Consider the following 8093-nt stretch of genomic DNA (forward strand, 5'->3'; position numbering starts at 1 on the left):
AGTTTAGGAGTAAATATTGCAACTCTTTGACTTCCAAGACAAAAAGCCTTCTGCCAGTTATAAATCAGAAAATATTACGAAAGACACATGATCTTAACAAATCTAGGTTTTGTTCTTTTTTTTTTTTTTTTCTGCTCCATACTTAAGCAGGAATAGATTCCATGAACTGGAAATAGAAAAACAATTGGATAAGAGGCAAGTGCTAGTTGGTCTGCCTGTATTTCAAAGATAGCTTGTGAATCTTAGTAAAAAGAATATCTATGCTTCCCTGGTCATGTCTGGAACTTGACAGTCAGAAGCTTTTCCAATGTCTCTTGTGTCACACTAATGTGAAAGCAATAGAGCAGAGATGGCTGCAAGGGCTGATAAAGACAGTGTGAATGTTTTCTCTGTTCTGGATATACCTGCAGTCCCAAAGTAACACAAAATAGCAACCAATTCTTCCCTTGCCCATAGAAGCGGGCACAGAAGTTACCTGAAAGAGGAGCCCTGCAGACCAGAAAGAGAACCTGAAATAAAATAGGAGACTTTGAAAGAAATAGCAAAGGCTGGCCCATTTTGTGCCTCTGTATCTTCATCTTTGTGCATTGCCTGCTTAAAGGGAACACACTTGAAACAAAATGAGGGCAAATAAAAACCTCAAAAGATGCTAGCATAAAACAGAAATAGATAAGACTGTAATAAACATCATCCTTCAACATTCGTCTTAGCCTCTCCAGAACTTACCATACAACGCTGGGAGAAAAGGGGGAAGATTGGGTGTGGGGAGAGAGACTGACACAATTTAAAGTGTAAATTGAGTAAGAAAACAGAATTTTAGTGAATCTACTTGGAAGTTAATATTTGACATTTTCTATATCAGGTGCAATGGAGGCTTGGAATTAGCAATTAAACTGACATATAAAACAAAGAAAGTTATACTGCATACACTTGAGCTTGGGGCCATTGAATTTTTAACCTGCAATATGTCCACAATTTCCAACTCACTTTTCAGGATTTTGCAGTTGATGTCAATGGCTGCTCTGAAAACACTGTTTTACAGGCTGTGATGAAATATCTAACTCTGGTTTCCGATATAGAACCAATGTTTACTTGAGCAATCTTAATTCAAAAAAAGCTGTGCAAGATGGACTCTGTAATTTAACAATTTAGACAAAGTCTTTCACTTTGTTGATACATTTACAATGTCTTGTGATTTTGGTTTCTCCCATTGCAGAGAAATTCCCTAGCACTTAACCGTTTAAATGTTTGAGAAAAGTAATTAAGGAATAATTTTCCTGTGGTGATGCTTGTGGTCTTGTCAAATGAATCAGCTGCTAGCATGGCAGTAAAGGTTGCATCCAAACTGAGCATGGTTTACAATAATGGAAGCAGATGGTTTACCGAGTTAGGGAATGAGAACTGATTATTGATTTGCTATCCTTGTAACGACATCAGTGGAGAGTGATAATGGACTGTACCACTTGGAACAGAGTAAATAGCCATTTTTATATTACTTGCTTTCTTGCAAATTGGCTACTAGCAGTGAGAGTGAAATATATGGCTGTCTCATATCTCGAAGCACGAAACAAATTGCACTAGAGGAACGCTATGAAGCATGGTAGAACATTTGCTGATATTTACAACTTGAGCTCAGGCTAAAAACTCCACATTAAAAAGTTAGCAATTCTCTCCCTTTATTTTCCACCATCATCTGGGTATTGCTTCCTCAATTTTTAGCTGCTGCAGTTATGTTGGAATAATGCATAATTGTTTTCTGCCTCACAACATTGAAGAATACTCTGGGGTTCTTAACAATTTGTCATTTCAGTGACAAAATATAAGCTCTTCTTTGGGCTTGGATTTCTTGAAACAGGAAAATTATCCATAGAAAAAATAATAGAAAGAAGTATCAAGATACAAGAATGGTACTTAAAATTGTTCTTAAATAAAGACAGTTCTGATTTTGGAGCAGAACTTCAGTTTTTGCTTTATCTTACTTCTTTGTGATTTTCCTCCCACTCCTTCCTTTCACACAGTTGGTGTTCCGTCAGGAGAAGCTACCTAGTGTCACTAGGCATGTCTGAGTCACTCCTCCTACAGCATTTTTCTTTCTTCCTTTGGTAGATGCTCTGAGCCTGCGTACATTTTGCTGTTGATTCTATTTGTAAACTAGATTATTTTGTGTGATCTGGACTACCCAATCCACTTGTGACAAGATAAACAGGTGTTTGTCTCCATGATTGGCATCCACAACTGAAATAGCTAGGAAGATTATTTTGGATTTTGGAAATATTTTAGCAGCTCACCAAGAGAGTGTAGAGTTTACTCGCCAGTTGTGGTAGCTGTACGTTCAGAACAGAGTTCCTGAACACAGTCATACCAACCTGGAGGTCCACTTTGTGTCCTCACGTGCAGAATCCATGTTGTTGAAAAAGGAAAAGAGATATCCATCCTTTCTCTTTGATTCCCCTTAAATACCACTGGATAAATGACTAAAGGTAAAATATGAAGAGAAGTATCCAAAGGCTTTATGCAGGGATTTATAAAAGACAAATATTTGTACTCTGATTTATTGGTGGTGGCTTCCTGAATTCTTCCATGGAAAAATATTCTGAAGATACATCTAAGTTCAGTGGGAAATCAGTGCCTTATTGAATAGTGATAATCTGAACTAGCATAGAATATAGAATAGCACACATCACGTGGTTCCCACTCATGACACAGGAATTTCTTGCATTTGTTCGAAGTATCATAGCTATTGGAGCATTTCAAATGTTGTATATCATCTAATCAGCATTTGAACATAAATCATCTACTTTATTTTTTAACATTAGACCACAAGAAGGAGGCTTAAGACATATTATCAAAGTGATACAGACATTGCTTAGTAGTTCAGAGATTGCCTATATTCCTTGCAACTCAATATATGCTAGTACAAACAGGCTTTTACTTTGTTCATAAACTTACTATGAATGTTTAGCTTACAGAGGGCCAAATCCCTCAGGCAAATCTGAAATAGAGAAATGCACTTCACATTCAGGTTTATTCTGAATATGTTTGGTTTCAGCAAAGTCCTGTTTCTCTCTCTCTCGGCTTTTTTTTTATAGCATTCATTTTTATTTGGAGATCAATGGCTATTCCTCTGAAACTTTTTACTTTATTTTGAATTCTAAATAAAGCTTGTTTATGATGAAAAAATGTTTCATTTAATGTTTATTTTGTTTATTACTTTGCCCCATCATGCAAATATTATTGTAAATGTCTTCAGCCAGAAATAGTATTCAGCCATACTTGTACAATGAAACCAAAGCTATTTCATAATAAATACATATCTGTATAGGTACACTAGTTTTATAAATTAATATGTTTCTTTGTATAGTTCAAGGTTCTCAAATGGAGGTGATTTTATTTCTTAGGTAATATTTGCCAATATCTGAAGACATTTTTGTTTTACATATTAGGACCAGGGGGATACTATTGGCCCTTAATGGGTAGAGGCCAAGAATGCCTCTAAAGGCACAGGACAGATACTGACAACAAAGAATTATCAAAGATTGAGAGGCCAGCTCAAACTCTTGGTATTAAGACTCATCTCATAACTTACAGTGCTATACAGTTTTACTGGTTTTCTGCTTAATAACATAATTGAAGAGCACAATATTCTGAAAACAGCCATATATCACTTTTCAAATTTGTCATTATAAATTTAGGGTTTCAATAATCATTATAGTGAATATTTATTAAAGTAGACTAAAATGTTGTGACAAATAAACCCTTAAGAAATTTTCGGGATGAAATAACAGAGTATGTTTTCCGATCACAGTGAAATGAAACTAGAAATTAATGAGAAAGATAAAAAAGTCTAAAAAATTTAAAATTAAAAATAGTTTTAAATTGCCCAAGAAATAACAAAATGGAAGAAAATAACAAAAAGTTGCAAGATATTTTGAAAGAAACAATGATGAAAATATGACATTTCATTATAAACCTGTACTGCGGGGATATTTATAGACTTAAGCATGTATACTAGAAAAGAAGAATAAATTTAAAAATCAATAATTCTTTATCTCAATAGGTTAAAATGTAGAAAAAATCTTAAACAAAATATTACATATAATTCTTGAATATGTAAAAGGACTTATACATAATGGCTAAAGGTGGTTTATTACCAGAATGTAAGATTAGTATAACATTTTTACATAGCATAGTTTACCATATTAATAGAAAAAGATATGGAAAACAATATATTGTCATCTCAGCCTACTCAGAAGAAATTTCGAACATAAAATTCATGGGTGTCACCGATTCATGATTAAAAAAACAAAAAACAAAAAACAAAAAACAAAACTCTGAGGAAGCTTGGACTAAATGGGAAGTTCTTTAATCAGATAAAGAATACTTATTGTAAAAACCTACAGTTAATATCATACTTAATGGAGAAATAGTCTACGTATTCCTCTTGAATTTGGGAATAATTCAGTCGTGTCCATTCTTACACCTTAATCATCTCCAATGTACTAGAGTACACACAGCCACATATATTCTTTCGTTTCTTTGATTTTTGGAGTGGTACTCTCTTTCTCTTTCTCTCTTTAAAGGTAGTTTTTAGTTATTATTCAGGCAGGCTCTGTGGAGTAAGTAAAAAAAATGACTTAGAAATGTGTCCTTCACGTGCACACGAATGTTCATTGCAGCACTGTTTACAATAGCAAAGACCTGGAACCAACCCAAATGCCCATCGATGATAGACTGGATAGGGAAAATGTGGCACATATACACCATGGAATATTATGCAGCCATCAAAAACGATGAGTTAGGGTCCTTTGTAGGGACATGGATGAACCTGGAAACCATCATTCTCAGCAAACTGACAGGACAGCAGAAGATCAAACACCGCATGTTCTCACTCATAGGCGGGTGTTGAACAATGAGAGCACATGGACACAGGGAGGGGAGCACTACACACTGGGGTCAGTTGGGGGGAAATAGGGGAGGGAGGGTGGGGGATGGGAGGCTGGGGAGAGATAGCAGGGGGAGAAATGCCTGATGTAGGTGATGGGGAAGAAGGCAGCAAATCACACTGCCATGTGTGTTCCTATGCAACAATTCTGCATGTTCTTCACATATACCCCAAAACCTAAAATGCAATAAAATAAATAAATGGGAAAAAAAAGAGTAAATAAAAAAAAAAAAAAAATTTAAAACGTTTTCCCAAAAAAAAAAAAAAAAAGAAATGTGTCCTTATTTTCAAACTCAATAAGTTCTAAAATTTCTAAAAATCACTTATAAATGAGTTGAATGTGAATATTTTTCTTCTCCTCAGCATTAGTGAATTTCCAATCTGTACTCTAGTACTGGAAATAAAAGGGTATATATGTATTGGCTTTAAAAATACTTATTCTAGATTGCTAATGCTTTATGAATACATTTCTGGAAAGTCATTTTAATTAAAGAGATCCAGTATTTTTGTGTGTTATGTACGTGCTCAGAAAATAGAGAACATTGAAAAATTAATTTGCAAATATATGTAGAAATAGCAAATAACCATGGCATTGGTAACATCAGACTTATCCCATCAGTTCCATTGATCCAGCCATTGACCTAAGAATGCACAAACTAAAGAAAAAAGTCTCTGGGTCAAGAGCCATTAAAAATTCCATTCCTCATGTTGGAATTTTTCCTTTATTTTTTTCTAATTTTTGTGAGACATGTAAGACACTTGGTATTAATAATAATATTACCTTACATGGGTGAAAACTAAGACCCTGAAAGATTAAGGAAATTGAGGAAGCTTACAAGCAACAGGTAGTTAGTGAATGCCATACAGCCTAGGCCATAGTAATAGACTTTGCACTTGAATTCTGTTTTAAGTACTTTGATTGATGATGGGCAGTTGTTAACTTATATGAGACAATTGTCTTTTCCTCACCAGAAAGCTGGGTAGAGATGCTGATTATTTTTAGTCTAGTTAAACTTTTTTCCTAAAGACTGAGAAACAGTCCCTCTCTATTAAATATATGTATTGATATTATGTGATCATGACCACAGCTGAGATAACTGGATGACAACAAATTCCAAAAATGGATGTCTGAAGAAGGAGCTGGGGGACACCCCACTGCAGTGACACACCATAGGAGAGAGATGGGAGAGGGTTGCACCCCAGTGCAATAAGAGGACGCTTTCTCTATAGATCATTTACAAATGACAATAAAATTGATTAAAAATACTTTTTATTATCACAATATACCAGACATCCTAAACAAATTCAAAGCCAGTGATAAAATATTCCTTTCCTCCAGAGAAAACTGCTTCTCTAAATCCCCCATTCCTACCTTTGGTACACCACTGCCCAATAGTCAGCTACATATTTATATTTCTTGTGGGTATCTTTTGGGTTGTGTGTATTAACAGTACATAGGAAACATATGAAGCATATTCAAACAGAGATAATATCTATTGTCACTACCCTCACTGTCTGATGCCAAACTCTATTTCTTTTATTTTATTTCCCCCCAAGACGAGTCTTGCTTTTTCTCTCAGGCTGGAGTGAAATGGCGCGATCTCGGCTCACTGCAATCTCCACCTCCCAGGTTCAAGCAATTCTCTTGCCTCAGTCTCCTGGGTAGTTGGGATTACAGGTGCACACCACTACACCTGGCTAATTTTTGTGTTTTTAGTAGAGAGGAATTTCACCAGATTGGCTAGGTTGGCCTTCAATTCCTGATCTTGTGATCCACCTGCCTTGGCCTCTGAGATTGCAGGTGTGAGCCGCCGTGCCCAGCCCAAACCCTATTTCTTTTACCATGATTCTATGATAAGAATAAGCCTATCTATTTCAAGGGCTTTCTGGTTCCAGCTCTGCATTGCCATATTTTAAACAGTTTTCTTGCGGTGTATGTTCCTTGTAACTAAGCAACCCTATATATACAGTTGTTGTAAAGCTTAAATGAGGCCCTATAGAAAGTGCTTTGAATAATACTTTGCCTGTGAGCTCTGAACACCTTGTAGCTATTAGTGTAATGATGTTTTTGATGACAATTTAAATGGTTTTCACCTTCAGGAAGCTTAGCAAAAGGAAAAAGGCATGGGTCAGAAGCTCTGGATTCAATTTAGTTTTGCCACTGAATAGATCTGCTCTACGCATAACCTGCAAATTTCATGTATTATTTATGTCAATAGATGAGGATAATCATCTATTCTCTGACTACTTCTCAGATTTCTGTGAAGATCAAATGAAATCATATATCTGAAGTTTTTATTTTTAAAATAGTTAAGATATGTAGAAAGCACAAGAAGCCGTGTCTCCTGATCCGTGGGCTAGAGCTTGGCCAGTTATCCCACACTACCTTCGAGAGTAGTTTGGGTTCCTGTTTTCCACATTTAAGTCTCTAACTGTAATAATTTCCAAAATCCAGGGAGATTTTGAAGGAGGCACAAGAAAAATGTGTGCAAAACAATCTACAAACAAAAACGAAGCTTTGTTATCATTGTATCACCTCGTGTTTAGTGGTTACCTTTTGAAAACATTGAAAAGGTAAGCTTTTTGTTACGTCCACCTACCCCCACCCTGTCTATGTCCACCCCTATCCTGATGAAAGCTTTGGGCTGGGCTACCTCTGCAAATCCTCTGAAAGCTTCCTGCTCTCTGTGCCTCAGCACCTTGTGCAGTGGGAGATTTCAGGGTGGTTATCTTTCAAGTTCCCCAATCCTTTAAAGAAGCTGTATTTCTAATCTATGGCATGAAGACCTTTGCTTATCCTGTTAGATTAAATCACAGGCCTCCTTATCAGTGCAGAGCTGAGAGGAGGCTTGCAAATTGAATATAGACTTTACCTGTGAGCAGCATGGAAAATCAACTGAAGCTAGTGCATCATTGCAAGTAACACATATTTTTGGTCCAGGCATTTCTCCAACCACAGCTCACACCAGCATTCATAATGCAATTGTGCCTTCTTTAAATTAAGAATTTAGCAACATGTCAGCTTTAAATAACGAATAGAGGAAAATCACTTTTAGTGAAAGTTTTGTTGTAGTTTAAAAAAAAAAAAAGGTAAACTACTGAGTCATCTCACACATAGCCAAGGACTTTTATCCAGTCTGCTTTTTTTTTT

Source organism: Cebus imitator, unplaced genomic scaffold (assembly GCF_001604975.1).
Source record: "Cebus imitator isolate Cc_AM_T3 unplaced genomic scaffold, Cebus_imitator-1.0 Scaffold39, whole genome shotgun sequence".
Taxonomy (NCBI): Eukaryota; Metazoa; Chordata; class Mammalia; order Primates; family Cebidae; genus Cebus; species Cebus imitator.